The sequence below is a fragment of the Aedes albopictus genome, chromosome 2 (genome assembly GCF_035046485.1).
Source record: "Aedes albopictus strain Foshan chromosome 2, AalbF5, whole genome shotgun sequence".
Classification (NCBI taxonomy): Eukaryota; Metazoa; Arthropoda; class Insecta; order Diptera; family Culicidae; genus Aedes; species Aedes albopictus.
Window position 1 is genome coordinate 412,361,813 of NC_085137.1, and position 18,599 is coordinate 412,380,411.

Genomic DNA, 18,599 nt, shown 5'->3' on the forward strand with positions numbered 1-18,599 from the left:
GCGATCATGTTAGTATGGACAAAGGAAGATTTGGGGGCTGGGTAATCAGCTGAGGGTAATCCTATAATACTGTTAATAGCAAACAAATGAGAAGAATAATTGGAGAGATTACAGTCACATACAGGCACTTTTTAAAATTGATAATGCAAGAAACGTAAGAGCTGTGTGAAAGAGATTAGTAACAACATTACATTATCACATCCGAAAGTAGTGGAAAATAGGAACCGGTGGCGCCGTACAGGATACAGCAATTGTTCACTGACCGTTGCACTCAAACACATTCACCCACACGAAGAAGGTGTACAGCCAGAGAGAAAACCCAGAGTGTACCGTGTCACTTCATCATTACTGTATAGCTTAGCCGTCGTTGCATTATATTCGTATTATCACGGAACATGTGAAGCTGGACGGAGATTGGCTGTGGGCATGGGTTGACCTTTGGCTATGGTTTGGTGACACAGCGGGTGGTTCTGTGTCTATAGTTTGTAGGTTACTAGTCTGGGCTTTTGGATCAATTATCGATTGCATATAGTGGCCGGCCACACTCTGGAAATTTCAAAACGTTTTGGAATTTGAAATGACCGATAACAATGGTAGGGATCAACTCGTAATAGTGAAATTCCTTCTTCCACTATCAGAGATAATACTTTATCAGGGATATTTTCTACAATACTTTTTTAATATTTCCTCCAAAAGTCCCTGATAGAATGATTACAGGTATTCTTCGATATAACGTACACTCAAACCTCCATTTAGGTAGGATCCATTTAGGTAAAATCTATTTAGGTCCCTCCATTTAGGTAACGTTACCTAAATAGAATTTGGTTGTGTTCAGAACAGTTGGAGTACTTAAGATTGATGACATCATACCCGACATTAACCTATCATTCACCTGTTTTTATTTTGGCCACCAAACCCAACATAGACCCAACAGTTGTTCGATGTTGGTCCAACAGTGGCCCAACATACGATAAAAATGTACCCGACATTGACCCGACATTCAACAATTTTTCAGTCTGGCGGAATTTTTCAGGGTTTTTTTTGTGTTCCGTGCCCAGCTAGTCATTTGCATGACTATTCTCACCTGAGACCCTCCAAAACCCCCGAAAACTCCCCTGAAGCCCCTCCCCTCCAGAAACTCCCTTGAAAGTTCTCTGAAACTCCACATGACCATCTTTAAATTTCCTATTCGAGTCACTCTCCCTAAAAAAACTTCTTTGCAACCTTGTACTCCATTTAGGTAATGAACTGAATCCATTTAGGTAATGAATCCATTTAGGTAAAAATTCTATTTAGGCAGTCCCGACTCATTACCTAAATGGAGGTTTTGGTGTACAAAAAAACATTTCTCTTTGCACGTTATATCGAAGTGTACGTTATATCGAAGCAGAAAAAATTTAATATTTTTTATGTTAGTTGTGATGCATTCGGCGAAGTTCACAAAACCAATAATGAAATACATAAGTTTTCACGAAAACCTCATTTCATTTCTTGTGCTTCGATATAACGTACATTTTGCTTCGATATAACGTACACAATTTTTTCCCCAAATTGCGCTAATTTTGGGTAGCAAGGCTAATGCTGCAACAAATCATTGATTTGAGTGATTTCATAGTTTATCTGAGGGTTATTCCTGAGAAAAAATATAAAAATCAATGATGTACGTTATATCGAAGCAAAATGTACGTTATATCGAATTCGCTATATCGAGGGTACGCTATATCGAGGGTACGTTATATCGAAGAATACCTGTATTTGCATTTGGAAAATATTTGTTGGTAAAAATCCTGCAGAATGCTCTAATAAAATTTCCGAAAGATTTATTATTAAACTCCTTTAGAAATCTCCGAGGGAATGTCTTCTGGTAAATTGCAAAACAAAACAATTGTACATCAACATAACAAATATTGTTCTTAAATGTCTCAGTCCCAAACTATTTTATTTTCTTGAGTCCTTAAGTTGTTTCCGGTGGTGATGCATTTTGTTGACAGTTCTAAAAATGTAGAATGCAACAAATAGACCAAATTTTGCTCGCTTTCATCAGATGGATGCAAGATACATATTTCCATCCTCCATTCATCTTTTTCGAGATGAAATCGTTGCCGGATATGTCGTAGATTCCCGTAGATAGTTCGTAGTTTGAAGATTCCAAAACAGACCTAATGATTCCGTGCGAAATCTTAACAAGTTTCATGAATAGATAATCATCCTAGGGGCATCTCTCTAGGAGGTACTCCGACGAATCATTAAATAGCTGCTACGGAAAATCTCTCTAAGAACTTTTCTGTCTCTCCAGGAGTTCTTCCTACGCTTCATTCAAGCGTGTTACCTAAAATTTCTGCAGGAGTTCCATCTAAGATTTTACCCACAGGAAATCCTCGAGGATTCAATATCAGAATTCTTCCATGAGTTCATACTGGAATTGTTTCATGAGTTCCTACCAAAATTCTTCTTGAAGTTATTTCGGGTATTTCTTCAGAAGTTAATACTAAAATCAAGACTGGAGTTCATTCAGGAGTTTCTACGCGAATTACTAAAGAAGTTCCTACGGAAATTCTGTGGGAAGTCGTGAAGTTTCTCCAGAAGTTCCTAGAGTGATTCTTCCAAGAGTTAACACTGGAATTTCTGAATGAGTCCCTACGAGAATTCCTCTAGAAGTTCCTACGAAAATACTGTCGCCACTCGCATAACAGTCCCATCTTTGCTGGGTTTCCTATTCATATGGGACTGTTTTGCGAGTGGGGGCAGAATACCTCTAGGAGTTTCTTCGGGGATTGCTACAGAAGTTCCTACGGAAATTCTTCGAGGAATTAATAAGGGAATTCCACCAGAAGTTTCTATGGGATCTCCTCCAACAGTTAATACTGGAATTCCTCCAAGAGTTTCTATAGAACTTGCTCCTAGACTTCCTGTGGGAATTCCTCCTGGAGTTTCTACAGAAAATCTTACGCGAATTCCTCAAGTTGTTCCTCCAGGAGTTCCCACGGGAGTCCCACCAGGAGATGCTTCAGCAATCCCTCCAAGAGTTTCTACGAGAGTTTCCTCAGAAGTTCTTATTAGAATTTCTCCAAGAGCTAAAACTGGAAAACATCCAGGAGTTCTTACGGGAATTGCTATAAGAGTTCTTATGGATATTCCTCGAAGTGTTATAAGAGCAATTCTTCCGGGAGTTTCTATGGAAATTTCGCCAAAAGTCAATACTGAAATTCTTCCAGTAGTTTTTACGTTAGTTCTTGTGAGAAATCCTCCTGGAGTAAGTTTTTACGTGAAGTATCTGGAAATTTGACCAATAGTTAATACTGGCATTTCTGATGAGTTCCCACGGGAGTTAATCGAAAAGTTAATATGGAAATTGCTCTAGGGAGTTCTTTTGGGAATTCCACCAGGAGGTGCTTCGGGAATTCATCCAGTTCTAGGAGTAAATACTAGAACTCCTACAGAAACTCCTATAAGAATCTATTAAGAAGTTAATACGGGAATAGGTAATAAGTAAATCCTACACACTTAATCTGGAATGCCGAGATCCCGGCATTTTCTCAGATTTTCATCGAGATCCGCACAGCCGAGTGCTCAGCAAAAAAACGACATTAGCGAGATCTCAGCAACTTGGACAGTTCATTACTGTGATTCAGCAACTGGTTAGCTTAGAATCAGCTAACAAACGTAATTTTTACTGAGATATCAGTTTGCTGAGTTTGTGGCTGTGCGCAAAAAGCCGATCCCGCGAATATTTTTTAAATGTGTACAGCTAGCAGCTCTATAAAGAAACTTACCGATCAGTTCCTGCACGAGTTCCTCGAGCAGTTACGCGAGTTTCTCCAGAAGTTCATACAGGAATTTGTACAGGAGTTCCTACGGGGATTCTTGTAGCAGCTACTACGGAAAATTGTCCAGCAATTTCTAGGGGGATTCGTCCAGAAGTTGCTACGGGAAGTTCTTCCAAGAGTTAATATTTACTGGAGATCCTCCAGTAATTCCCACTGGAAGCCCTCCAGAAGTTCCTTGGGGATTCCCTTCAAGTTCCTACATTCATTCTAGTTCACCGGCTCAATGCTTAAGTTAATGCCCGGGACAATAATCTTCGAAATAATCTTCCTCCTAGAACCTGAGTCAGCGCATCCTAACTCTGAACCTACTTTAGGGGATCTCGAAAATATATTTTCAATGCTTCGAATCAACATCGCCGCTAGAACCACCGGCATCCATCTGGAGATTCTTTGCCATGGTTGTGTGAATATTACGCAACTCACTATAACAATCCGTTCCCGACATTCTTAGCAAACTGCAGTAGAATCACTTGGCATGATACGGGACCTCGCAATACAGGCGACTGGCTCCGCCAAAGCTCCACTCCTCAATGAGGCAGCAACACACTCACTGTCTCGTCATGATGATTGCTGTCACGGATGCTTACTAGGGGAAGGACACGCAAGGGGAATATCACTAGTCATTATTCACACCCCACAGGTTGCACTGAGCTGTTTCAACAGATTCTGTGGCAATCTAGGAATGTAACCAGTTCCCAATAGGAATGATCGAGACATTGCAGGTATCCTATTATCAATGATACTGAATTCAATGGGACCTGATAAGTATCATCAAATAACATTATGTCAAGGTATGCTTCCGCTATTCGTTGAAGCAGCTGTTTGTCTTGGAGAGTTGTGTCTTGGAAATTCGCCGAACTATTGCTGGAATTTCCAAGAATACCTTCTTCTGAAGACATTTCACAGTGCTTTCTGGAAGAATCCTGGCAAGAGCTCTTGAAGGAATCCTAGACAGAACCTTTTTAGGAATCTCAGGTGAAACTTCTGGAAGAATCCTAAATAAACCTCCAGAAGAATCTGGACCAAGAACTCCCTGAGAATCTCATAAGACACTGCTGGGGGAGAATTGGAACCAATTTGGGATGCACACTATGAAAGAAAAAATAATATGTTGGAAAATTTAGGGCTTACAGTTTGCTTAGTGAATAAAGCTTTGGACTCCCAATCCGGAAACGGCGGTTCCATTCCCGTCACTGTCGGGAAATTTCTGTAGACAACCTAGGCATAGTGCATTCTTGTGATTGCCACACAATATACAAATTCATGCAATGGCAGGTAAAGGAAGTCCTTGAATTAACACAACTATATGGAAGTGGTGTTCTTTAGACCAAGCTAAAGAGAGGCAGGCTTAATTCCAATGGAACCGTGGAGCCAGGAAGAAAGAAGAGATAAGGTAGAAAACTAACATTTTTGATACGATTCAATATAAAGAAGGAGAATCTGCTGGAGTTTTTTTTTTATCTTTCGGCTACAAGAAAGAAGACTAAGGACTTTTAAAGTTTAAAAGGATTTTATCTTTTAAAAGAAGGGTAAGATTGTTCTAGAATATTCAGTAAAATTCCTTGTCCAACAAATAAAATAAACTGGAATTTAGATTTTCGTGGAATTTGAAATAGAGCTTCCGCTCGATAACTAAGGCCTATCTAGTGATGAACAATTTAGTTCGGGAAATTTCCGCTAGGTGGTGCTAGAGAGCATTCCAAAATGCCCGTAACCAATAGAATGAAACGTACCTAAGCAAGCGAACAAGATACATATAACAATAGGATTAATCGCACTTCTGTAGATGGGGACAGACATATAGGTCCAGTGGCCCAAAGGGGCTCGTTAATATATTACGTAACGCTATGGGAACGACGGGATCTAGCGCTGCGTTACGCTTTATTCAAAATATCAAAATTTCCCATTTTTGTTACGTGGGGTAGGGAGGAGTTCTAAAATTGTCAAATTTTGTGTTACGTATTATTTGAACGATCCCAAAAAGACAACACAGACAAACAGACGTAACACTGATAAAATAACCATCTCATATATCACAAGATCCTGACTAATCATAGAGTTGGTGTCTTCGGCAAAGTTTTTTGGTTAGTCAAGGATTGGGTGAATCCCGGAAGGAATTTCTGGAGGAATCCTTCTATTTATTCCTAGTTCAATCGCTGATGGAGTTCCTAAAACAATCCCGGGAGGAATTTCCGAAAAATAAATAGCAGAGGAATTCTAAATGGATTTCCTAGGTCCTGGATGTACATTGAAGGAATCACTGAAAGAATCCCTGTATTAATTTATGAAAAAAAATCCCGAGAGAAGTACTTTCAGAAAATTTTGAAACGAAATCCTGTATATACCAGTACGGGAATTCCTGGAACAATTGGCTTCTTTAGCGGTGTTGAGATAATTCCATAATCTGAATCTGCATGCCAAACTGAGCCGACATCCAAATTTTCATGAATTTTGGTGCCCGGGAACCTATTTTAAAATCAGTTTGAAGTTTGTATGGGAGCGATTTCTCAAATCATCCCTCGTCGCATTTTGTACTGGGCGGAGCTGTCAAACAGTTGCCCAGCTGTAAAAAGGTGATTACAAATTATCTCTTTGTAATTGATTTTAGGTATCAAAACAAAGTTCTAAAAATCTTGAAAAAATCATAGGCTGTGAGAGGCTGTGAGGAAGTGAAAAACAAAATCTAGCAGTCATGCTAACATCGTAGGTTATGCCAGTGTTCAACAATTGGATCATGGATGTATAATGATAGTGTGATAAGAAAAATATTTTTTTCAAATTGAAATACAATGAGAATGTGATTTTAAACAATGTTAAACTGTTAAGGACATCCTTCCAGTTCTTGTAACTATGGTGTGCCTTGGATATTTGTGATCGATTTTTGCGGGCTTATTTCGTAACAACAATTTCTTAAAATAAATCTTAAGAATTGTGCAGTTTTCGTGTCATCAGCGGTACTAAATTTTCAATCAATTGTTTTGACATAAAATATGTATAATTTTGTAACTTAATAAGAACAATATCGTAACCCATATGTATATGCATCTACATCATACGTTTACGTTGGATGAAAATTACTAAAGTAAGATTTATAATAAAATATTCAGAAACTGTTCAACATTTGGGTAGTGTTCAACAATTAGCGAATTACCCTAGTGGCTCAGAAAAAGGTACTCTTTCGTATGAAATCAAAAAATCAATACATTATTCTAAATTTAAAAACCCAATTATCGATGGAATTATTGGTAGAAATTCTGTTGAACCCCTGAAGCAGTTACTGGAACATTCTTGAAGACATCCTGAGGGAATTCTTAAGAAATTTCTGGAAAAATACCTGAAGAAATTCTAAAAGGCATCAAGTGAAGCAAATTTCAATCCAGGCTATTTTTTTCAATTAAGGTGCTCTCAATAATTTGTACGATTTTGTTAAAGACAGGCTAAGATTATCAGTAAAATACACTATTTCCCTCCATCCGGATATGATTTTGTTAGCGTCAGCTTGCAGAAAAACATTCAAATTAATTGCATTACAAAATAGTTCTTGATGCATTAAACACTTTTGCCGAAGATACAAACATTCTATGGATTCAGAATATCAAGATATTCAAGCTAGATATATCTTTTTGAATACACACTAGCGCCATCTAGTGGACTAATTTCAAGTCAATTTATTTATTAACCCGGGAGCGGTCGCGTCGTGTACTGTGTACAGTACATGCACCATAAAAAATGAACGCATGTAATACACAGCGTTAGCGCGGCGCCGCTGCAGGACGCAAAGACGCGACTGCTTGAGGGTTAAAATATTGCCCAAAACCAAGAATAATTTTGTCGAAGACAGCATCATTCTAGGAAGTCACGATCAAAAGATACAATTATTCGTGCCGTGGGGTCCAATGTACCCCAGGGGTACAAAATCGCCCGGTTCAACTTTGTTATCAAAAAAATCCATAGTATGCCATGAAAGTATTGGTATTTTTGCACAAATAACTCATCGCGGTGTAGTTTGAAGGTACTGTAAAAATGGGCCCGATATGCCAATCCACACTTTTTTGCGACCACTTCAAAGTGGCTCTGGGGTCCAATGAACCCCAGGTATACATTAGAGGACTAAAAAGCAGTCCAGTTAAACAGCAGTCAGTTATCGAGTGGATGCTGTACTTATTGGGAAGTTCTGAAACTTTCAGAAATATTGCGTGAATTTCTTGTTCTAAAATAAAAATTCTGTTCAACGACCTGCTCGATATTTTTGCAATCACTTTTGAGTTGGTATTTAGCGTTTATTGAATGACTCCAAGCTACTTGCAGTCCCTCGGGTTTATGTTCATTAGGCCAATTTTAAACTAGTATATTGAAGTAGCTAATCGAGTTATATCAGTTCAAAGTAGCTCGGGTTTTAGACAGAGTTGCACTCTATCACTGTCAATGGTAAACAAATCGCTGATTTTGATAGGCCGACTGCGATCCAAATCAGCGTGCGCTCTATTGAGTCATCGTCACTTTCCTTGTTCCATCAGAACTGGACTGACTGTGATGGTGTGTAGATATCACTGATAGGTCATCTTTAAAATTCGTTTGAAACTCCAAATGGAGATTTACCAAGATGCTTTTTTAATATGTGGTACAAACTAACAAGTTTTGCATGTTGGTCATAGAAAAGTTTGATTTTTGGCTAAAACCACTAAAATATCACATAAGTTGCAATGATTGCGATCTAGAGTGCGGGTCAATATCAACTCGTTGCCTGTCATTGTCGTTTTGATATGTAACGGCCTGGGAGTGATAGTAACGATGGTGCAATATCAGTAGTCACCTGACAAGACTGATAATGCGCATGGTTTTAGATACTTCGCTCGGGCTCCTGGAGCCGGCCTACTGAGCTTATAACTCTTATATGTTTGTCGTCTTCGTTTCAATTTTGAATGTTCCTGAGTATTCCAGAACATAGTTTCTCAAAAAAAATAGTTTTCTTACGAAAAACCACGAATTACGAATATACACTAAACTACTTTTTTACACGATTTTTAGGTGATTTTCTCGAAATTATGCGAACTTTTTTACGCGATTCTTTTTTATTGCATGAACGCATCCAGCGCATAAAACAGAATTCAGTGTACCATAAATGGAGAAATCGGGAAACTAAATAATTCTAGAAATAGCTTCTTCAATTTTCAACCAATTTTTTCATGGATTTTTTAGGAATTTACTAGTTTTTGCCTTTCTCGTACACTAAGTGTACTGGAAAGGCTATATGTTCACTCCAAAAATGACATTTTGATAGAAGGCCCGGAGGGTCAAATCACATATACCAATCGACTCAGCTCGACGAATTGAGGTGATGTCTGTGTGTGTGTGTGTGTGTGTATGTGTGTATGTGTGTGTGTGCGTGCGTGTGTGCGTGTGTCTGTATGTGTGTGGACAAAAAACTCACATCACTTTTTGGCAGTAAACCTCAACCGATTTTAATGACCGACGGTTCATTCGACGCGGAATCTGGTCCCATTGTTTCCTATTGAAAATGGTTCGGATCGGTCCAGCCGTCCCGGAGTTATGGCCATTTAGGTGTTCCGGACCACTACCCTTGGAAGGGGCCATACATAAAAATGTAACAAACACATACATGCGACACATCAAACTGCGGCATTTTTGATTACCTGATCAAAAGTTAGCAAGAAAACAGTCTCAGACCATATCTGAACCGGTAGTGTTCCGGAACCGGTTCCGGATGTCCCGCTGGAAGTGGCCAAATATAAAAGTGATCCAAAACTATGCATGCGACATATCAAACTGCGGCATTTTCGATTACCTGATAAACAGTTAGCAAGAAAACAATCTCAGACCATATCTGAACCGGTAGTGTTCCGGAACCGGTTTCGGATGTCCCGCTGGAAGTGACCAAATATAAAAGTGATCCAAAACTATGCATGCGACACATCAAACTGCGCCATTTTCGATAACTTGATGAACAGTTAGCAAGAAAACAGTCTCTGACCATATCTGACTCGGTTGTGTTCCGGAACCGGTTCCTGATGTCCCGCCGGAAGTAACCAAATATAAAAATTTAATCCATGCATGCAGCGGGGCTGTTTTGATAACCTAATGAAAGCTGTCAAGAAAATAGCCTCAGACCATATCTGAACCGGTAGTGTTCCCAAACCGGTTTCGGATGTCCCGCTGGAAGTGGCCAAATATTAAAATAATCCATGCATGCGACATATCAAAGCGCGGCTTTTATGATAAAGAAAGGTTGGCATTAAAAACCCAGATTAATCCACCTTGTGGTGATAGTGCCTTTCTCGTCGAATATGTACTCATGGTTTTTCCATCGACGTTAGCCAAAATGTTCCTGAATCCTGAGAGCACTTTATATAGAAAAACAACAGTTTTAACAAAGCCATCATCGGTTTGGGAAACTTATTGATGGTACATATTGCGATGTTATGTTCAACAGCAAAACAGAGCTGAACGATATCAGACCTCTCAGTTGACTGCTTGACCAATTTAACCCTAATCGTGCATTGGGGTCATTATGCCCCCATTCCATGCACTACGGCCGTGGAGTGAGCGTCAGCACATGCATGAAGAAGGTTAACTTTATTCATATTATTGCACGATTCTGGTTCGCTTCTATTTAATCACTTCATCACTTCTATTTAATCATTCATCAGGTTATCAAAAACGCCGCTATGGCTTATGGCTTCCGGCGGGTTGCTCTTCTACATTTTACCACTTCCGGCGGGTCACTCGTCTCGTCACCAGTTCTGGAACACAAACGGTTCTCCCAAATACGATCTGAGATTATTTGCTGGCTAACCGTTTATCATGTTATTGAATAAGTCATTATTATGTCACACATAATGGTATCGCATGCATGAGTTTGGTTTCACTTCCGGCACGGAACCGGTTGCGGATCACTGCCGTTAGATTCTTAAATAGTCTGAGCCTATTTGCTTGCTTACGTGTATTAGGTTATCAAAAAAGCCACGCTTTGCTGTGTCGCATGCATGGGTTTGGTTCAATTTGATATTTAGCCGCTTTTGGAGGGATACCCGGAACTAGTTTCGGCTCTACTGGCAGTCCCTAATGTGGTCTAAGCCTTCTTCTTTGATAACTGGTCATCAAGTTGTCGGAAAAGCCGTGATTTGGTATGCCGCATGCATAAGTTTTGTTCACTTTTATATACGGCCACTTCCGGCGGGACATCCGGAACAGGTTCCGGAACACTACCGGTTCAGATATGGTCTGAGACTGTTTTCTTGCTAACTGTTTATCAGGTTATCGAAATTGCCGCGATTTGATGTGTTGCATGCATAGTTTTGGATCACTTTTATATTTGTCCACTTCCATCGGGGACCGGTTCCGGAACACTACCAGTTCAGATGTGGTCTGCGTCTATTTTCTTGCCAGCTTTCATTAGGTTATCTAAAAACCCATGCTTTGATATGTCGCATGCATGGGTTTGGTTCACTTTTATAATTGGCCACTTCCGGCAGGACATCCGGAACCGGTTCCGGAACACTACCGGTTAAAATATGGTCTGAGACTGTTTTCTTGTTAACTGTTCATCAGGTTATCGAAATTGCCGCAATTTGATGTGTCGCAAGCATAGCATTGGATCACTTTTATATGGCCACTTCCAGTAGGACACAACGGAACCGGTTCCGGAACACTACCGGATCAGACATGGCCTGAGACTGTTTTCTTACCTACTGTTAATCAAGTAATCAAAAATGACGCAGTTTGGTGTGTCGCATGCATGGGTTTGGATCATTTTTATATTTACCACTTCCAGCGCAACATCCGGAACCGGTTCCGGAACACTACCGGTTCAGATATGGTCTGAAACTGTTTTCTTGCAAACTGTTCATCAGGTTATCGAAATTGCCGCGATTTGATGTGTCGCATGCGTGGATTTGGTTCTCTTTTATATTTGGCCACTTCCGGCGGGACACCCGAAACCGATTCCGGAATACTACCGGTTCAGATATGGTGTGAGACTGTTTTATTGCTAACTGTTTATCAGGTAATTGAAAATGCCGTAGTTTGATGTGTCGCATGTATGTGTTTGTTACATTTTTATGTATGGCCCCTTCCAAGGGTACTGGTCCGGAACACCTAAATGGCCATAACTCCGGAACGGCTAAACCGATCCGTACCATTTTCAATAGGAAACAATGGGACCAGATTCCGCGTCGAATGAACCGTCGGTCATAAAAATCGGTTGATGTTTACTGCCAAAAAGTGATGTGAGTTTATTTTGTACACACACATACTCACACACACATACACACACACATACATACACATTACACACACACACACAGACATCACCTCAATTCGTCGAGCTGAGTTGATTGGTATATGTGACTCGACCCTCCGGGCCTTCTATGAAAAAGACAATTTTGGAGTGAACATATAGCCTTTCCAGTACACTTAGTGTACGAGAAAGGCAAAAAGACTCAGACCATATCTGGACCGGTAGTGTTTCGGAACCGGTTGCGGATGTCCCGCCGGAAGTGGCCGTATATAAAAGTGAAAAACTTATACATGCGGCACATCAAATCACGACATTTCCGGCAACGTGATGACCGCTAATCGAGGAAGCAGGCTAAGACCACATAAGGGACTGCCAGTGGTGCCGAAATTAGTTCCGTGGTTTCCTCCAAAAGCGGCTAAATATAAAATTGAACAAAACCCTGCATGCGAAACAGCAAAGCGCGGCTTTTTTGATAGCCTAATAAACTCAGCAAACAAATAGGCTCAATCCAAACCCATGCATTGAGGTATCGTGGCTTTTTAGGTAACATGATAAACAGTTGCAAAAAAAATAGACGCAAGCCAAATCAGTGTGTTACGGAACCGATTCCGGGTGTCCCGCCAGAAATGGTCAAATGTAAAAGAGAACCAATACATGCGACATATCAATGACTTATTTAGTAACATGATAAAGGTTAGCCAGCAAATAATCACAGACCATATTTGGGAGAACTGGTAGTGTTCCAGAACTGATGATGAGACGAGTAGCTCGCCGGAAGTGGTAAAATATACAGGGAATCCAAACCAGAGCGGCGTTTTTGATAATCTGATGAACTATCAATAGGAAAATAGTCTCAGGCCACATCTAGAACTAGTAATAGTATTTCGGAATTGGTTGCGGGTGTTCAATTGGAAGTGATCAAATAGAAGTGAACCAAAATCATGCATGCGACACAACAAATCGTGTTTTTTCAAAAATTTGCCAAACGGTTAGCAAGAAAATAGTCTCAGATAACATTAATATTCGGCTTTTTAGGTAACCCGATGAACAGTTGACAAGAACATAGTCTCAGACCATATTTGAGATAACCGGAATCGGACCCGCTAATTATCGAACCCGCCAATGATAATACATAAAATATAGCCTAAAGTGTGCCTAAACTTTGTCGAAGATCACAAAGTGATCTGTGATTGTAAATGAATTCAACCTTCTTCATGCATTATAGCTGACGCTCACCCAGCTGCCGTAGTGAATTGAACGGGATCACAATGATCCCAATCAAGATCCCAATGCATTTTGCAATATTTTTTAGCTCTGTTTTGCTGTTGAACATAACATCGGAATATGCACCAACAATAAGTTTTCCAAATCGATATTGGCTTTGCTAAAATTGTTGCTTTTCTATATAAAGGACTCAGGAACATTTTGGCTAACGTCGACGGAAAGATCATGAGTATTTATTCGACGAGAAAGGCTCTATCACCACTAGGTAGATTAATCCGGGGTTTTTCAGTAATAGTGTACTCACAATAATCTGTGCAGATTCTTCTTAGGATTCCTTTTTGGTTTTATTTGGAAGCTCTTCGGGAGATTGACCAGACAGCAGTTTCACCTTTGGGAACTGCACATCATCAATAAATTTCACTAGATATAGTTTGAGAACTGAACTACGAGAATGTCTTCAACAACTCGTACGAATCTATGACGTTTCCACGAAAACAATTTCGCCAGAAAATGCTTAGTGATATAAAGAGAAAGAAGCATAGATTCCCTGAGATTCTGAGGATTCTGAGTATGGTATTCTAGGAAATGTTTTTTCTTAGGTTTTCAGGGAAATGTTACCGTTTAAATTTGAACTGATTTGCTGCTGCAGGCTACTTCTTCTTTTGCTTCTTCTTGGCGTAACCGGGACAAAACTTACATCAGCTTAGTGTTTTGAGAGCACTTCTACTCCACAATTATCACTGAGAGCTTCCTCTATCAATGACCATTTTGCATGTGTATATCGTATGGCAAGCATGAAGATACTATGTCCAAGGAAGTAAGGGAAATTTATGTTAGGGGGTCGTTTAATTATTACGTCACGCGCTTAGAGGAGATCACAATCAGCATGGTCTTGCTGAATAGTGAATACCCGCGATTACTGCATTGGCTATATGGGTCCTACTTAAAGGCTACTTAAAAAGCTTTAATATCCTTTGGTTTGGTCCCTGATTTTTCAAAGATCGGAAATGATCAGGGGGAGCGACACTAGTTTTGCCAAGCCGAAAAACCACAAAAAAGTCGAAAAAGACGAAAAACCTGATAAAACCCGCAAAACTTTTGCGAGTTTTACCGACTTTTTTGGTGTTTTTTTCGGCTTGTGGAAATGATCGTTTTTTTTTCTAAAAAAAGAACCTGTTCAAATTTAAAATCATTGACTTTTGGATCCTTTAGGGCCAAAAATGACCTCATAATTACGATATAGGGTAGCGAACCACTTGGGCAGCGGCCGGTATTTTGGGCACTCTTCGCTCTAGTCAATTCCAAACCAATTGACTTGAAATTTTGTACACGGCTGGATACTATACGTATCTCATCGCGTTTCAAATATTGTGTTGATTGGTTCAGAATTGGCTGAGTTATAGCAGAAAAGTGCCCAAAATAGGACCCCTGCCGAGATGGTTCCAGATGGTTGTACTCGTTTCTCAGTTTTTGGGCATAATAGAATAGGTTTCCTTTGAGTTCTGAAAAATTGTCAATATGCACATATTTCGGTAGCTTTTTGTCAATAACTTAAAAACAAGTAGAGATATTGCAATTATAAGCACATTTTTGGTCCTTTGAGGTCCTAAAATAATCGGTGTTAGGAAAATCTGATATATTTGATAATATTCTTGAAGCTCATAATTACTTTTAGAACTAGGCCCCATTCATGAGGGACCACTTAGCTTTGAGATATTGACTTAAAATTTTGAAACGATCTTTTTAATTATAAAAACGAACATTTTCCAATGTCGATCTTTAAAAAAATCTTTTTTTTTGCAAAATAAGGGATAGCCTAGTGCATATTTGAGCCCAATAGGTAGCATTCTAGAATGTAAATTGGATACACAATACTGGGTCAACAAAGTCGATTTTTCGGAACAAAGCTTTTTCGATTCATTTTAGCGTCCAAAACAACTGTGCAAAATTTGGGAGCGATTGGTTGCTTCCCCGTATTCCGCATTGCGATTGAAATTTGTATGGGATTTAGTATGGGAAAACTTGCTTTTTTGCATTTTTCTCATAAATTGAAATTTTTCGCCTAAAACAATCCAACCAATGACGGTAAAGTATAGCCTAGGATATGCCGAAAAACTTTGCCGAAGACCGCAAAGTGATCCGACACTTGTGAAAAAAGTTATAACGTACAGATTGCCCGGTGGTGCTTAACATTTAACATGTAAAGGAATATCATCAATAATAAAATCTCAATTTTTGGCCTAACTTACCAGACGAACAACTTTTTTCACAAGCTTCGGATCACTTTGCGGTCTTCGGCAAAGTTTTTCGGCATATCCTAGGCTATACTTTAGCGTCATTGGTTGGATTGTTTCAGACGAAAAATTTTAATTTATAAGAAAAATGCAAAAAAGCAAGTTTTCCCATACTAAATTCCATACAAATTTCAATCGCAATGCGGAATACGGGGAAGCAACCAATCGCTCCCAAATTTTGCACAGTTGTTTTGGACGCTAAAATGAATCGAAAAAGCTTTGTTCCGAATTGATACGATCAAATTTAAAGTTTCTCCATACAACGTTGACCCACTCTAATACACATGCATCCAATCGAAATTGACCTACATTCACAGCTGGCATCAATCAAGCTAAACCAAACCACAGCCAAATCATCTAGAGTCAACCCGCTGACATCGTGCCAGCCAGGATCATATTGGAAAAATAAACCAGGCCATAGGCTACGGTGTAAACTCGAACATAGATGAAAGGAGGGTAGGACCAGGAGAAAGCAACAGAAAACATGAATAACACACGAACAAACCAAGTCATCGAGTGAAAATAAGCAAGTTAGAGAGTTAGCGAATAAAGCAAGCAAGAAAACACAAGCAAGCAAGCCAGCGAAACGAGAGTAATAAGGCTTTAATGTCCCGTTGGCATCCCCATGAATTTAATCTCGGTCGTTTTTCCGTGGTAGGTTATCCCAATGATGTACATGGTTGTCTTTTTTTTTTCTTGTGCAAAGCGTAGCATATGAAATTGTTAGAATTTTATTCTGTCACGATATATTGCGGTAACCTGCTTTCATGCTGTCGGATACAGAGTTGGTTATGGGAGGAATCGGGGGAAAAAAGAGATAATTGACGGTGTTTTTCTCAAATCGGAAGTTTTTTACTACAATACACAATTGAAGGCGCATTTTTAGAGGAAAGAGATGAGAAACAGCAATACCAGCGTCAGTGTGGTACGCGAAACAATGGGACACTTTAATTAAACCCCAGAAAGCAGCATGAATGCAGAATGTAACAAAACTACACAAAGGAAAGAACCAACAGAAGCTTAAGAGTGTTGATATCGATAGATGAACAGGAAGTTTCCTACTGGACAAGCTAAGTAGGGGCAACACACAGAGACAGAGCCAGCAAGGATAATGTTGATTTTCGTTCTCACTGTTTAAAATATTTATTTCAAACGAACAAAATATAGAATTACATTATACATAAACTCACAAACACCCAGAACCCATACACACTCACACACATGATGAGTAAGAACGTTGTAATAATAACTATAAATCTGGAGCTCGATTTGAAAAGGTCGTATGTGCTTTTGTCGATTAAAAATTCGATCAGTTGGATTCGCTTATTATAGCAAAAACCGTTGAAATTGAACAAAGTTGATACATACAGCAGAATCATCACAAAACAGGCTTTCCGTTCCACCATTAAAAGTCTTCAAAATATCTTCCATATTACTACAATAACTTAAATAAAGTGATCGAATTTTATATCGAAAAATGTACATACGACCTATTCAAATCGAGCTCCAGAAATAATGAAACAAATGGAAACCACTCTGTAGAGAAAAGCGTAGCGATTAATCTAGTAATACATGATTATCAGTAACTGTTGTATGTTGTATGTTTTTTATATCACATGCCCACGGTTTAGGATTGATTTACTCCTGGAAGCTAACTAAACTGTGGTAAGTGAGGTAAGTAGATCAACACTGATATAAATTGAGCTGCGTTACAAGCAGCGTGGGCAATATTGTTAGTTTCAAACGCTGAGCATATTCTTAGTGGCCGCAGTGTAAGTCCGGACACTACAATACCGCAACAGCTCAATCGAAGCAATCGCTTGAAATTCAACCTGTAAATATAGGGCACTGCATGGAATTCTCGCCTTCTCTTTACTTTTACAGAAATTTTATAAACAACAAGGCCAAGAAACGTCAAAATTCCATACAAAATCAAAACAATGCAGTGCCCTATAGAGCAATGCAAATTTTTCATTCCACTGTTACTACTAAGAAATGTGCGTTGAGAGATGATGATGATGATGAAAGAAGAGAGATTAGAGATGGTGATGATAATGATGAGAGATGATAGGTGAGAGATGAGATATGAAAGATAATGATGATGATAAGAGAAGAGAGATAAGAGATTAGAGATGGTGATGATAATGATGATGATGATCACTTTACCGGTCAGACTAAAGCCTGAGTGTCCTCTGATGTACGTAGGAGTCGTCTCCATTCTACTCGGTCCATGGCTGTGCGTCTGCAGTTCCGCACTCTGCGAAGGGTCCGCAAATCGTCCTCAACTTGATCGACCCACCTAGCTCGCTACGCACCACGTTCTCTTGTACCGGTTGGATGGCTCTCGAGAACCATTTTAATCGGGTTGCTATCCAACATCCTGATGACGTGCCCCGCCCACCGTTGCCTCCCAATTTTCGCGGGGTGAACGATGGTTGGTTTTCTGTTCTCAGCAGCTGATGCAGTTCGTAGTTCATTCGCCTTCTCCAAGTCTTGTCTTCCGTCTGCACTCCGCTGTAGATGGAACGAAAACTCCAAGGGTGGTGCGTTGGTCCTTTGCACGTAGAGTCCATGCTTCGTGCCCATAGAGGACTACCTTCTTCTTTGTAGCTTGACGTTCTCACTGGAACTTGGCCTGCCTCTCTTCAACTTAGTGTTCTGTGAGCACTTCCACAGTTATTAATTGAAGGGCTTTCTTTGCCTGCCATTGCATGAATTTGTATATTGTGAAGCAAGCACAATGATACACTATGCCCAGGAAGTCGAGAAAATTTTTCCGACTGGAACGGGAATCGAACCCACCGTCTCCGGATTGGCGATCCATAGCCTTAACCACTGACTAGGCTAACTGGAGACCCGGTCTAATCAGCGTTTTGTAGATACATAGTTAACTTCGTGTGACGGCGAACTTTGTTATATCGTAGAGTTCTGCGGAGTCCAAAGTAAGCTCGATTTCCTGCTACAATGCGTCTTTGAATTTCTCTGCTGATGTCGTTG

General features: G+C 39.7%; 1 protein-coding gene across 1 annotated transcript in view; it reads right to left on the reverse strand.

The window, feature by feature from the left end:
• The window catches only part of LOC134288479 (uncharacterized), a 429,933-nt gene that overhangs the window by 387,687 nt on the left and 23,647 nt on the right, over positions 1-18,599 (reverse strand). The gene's annotated exons all lie outside the window — the stretch shown is intronic.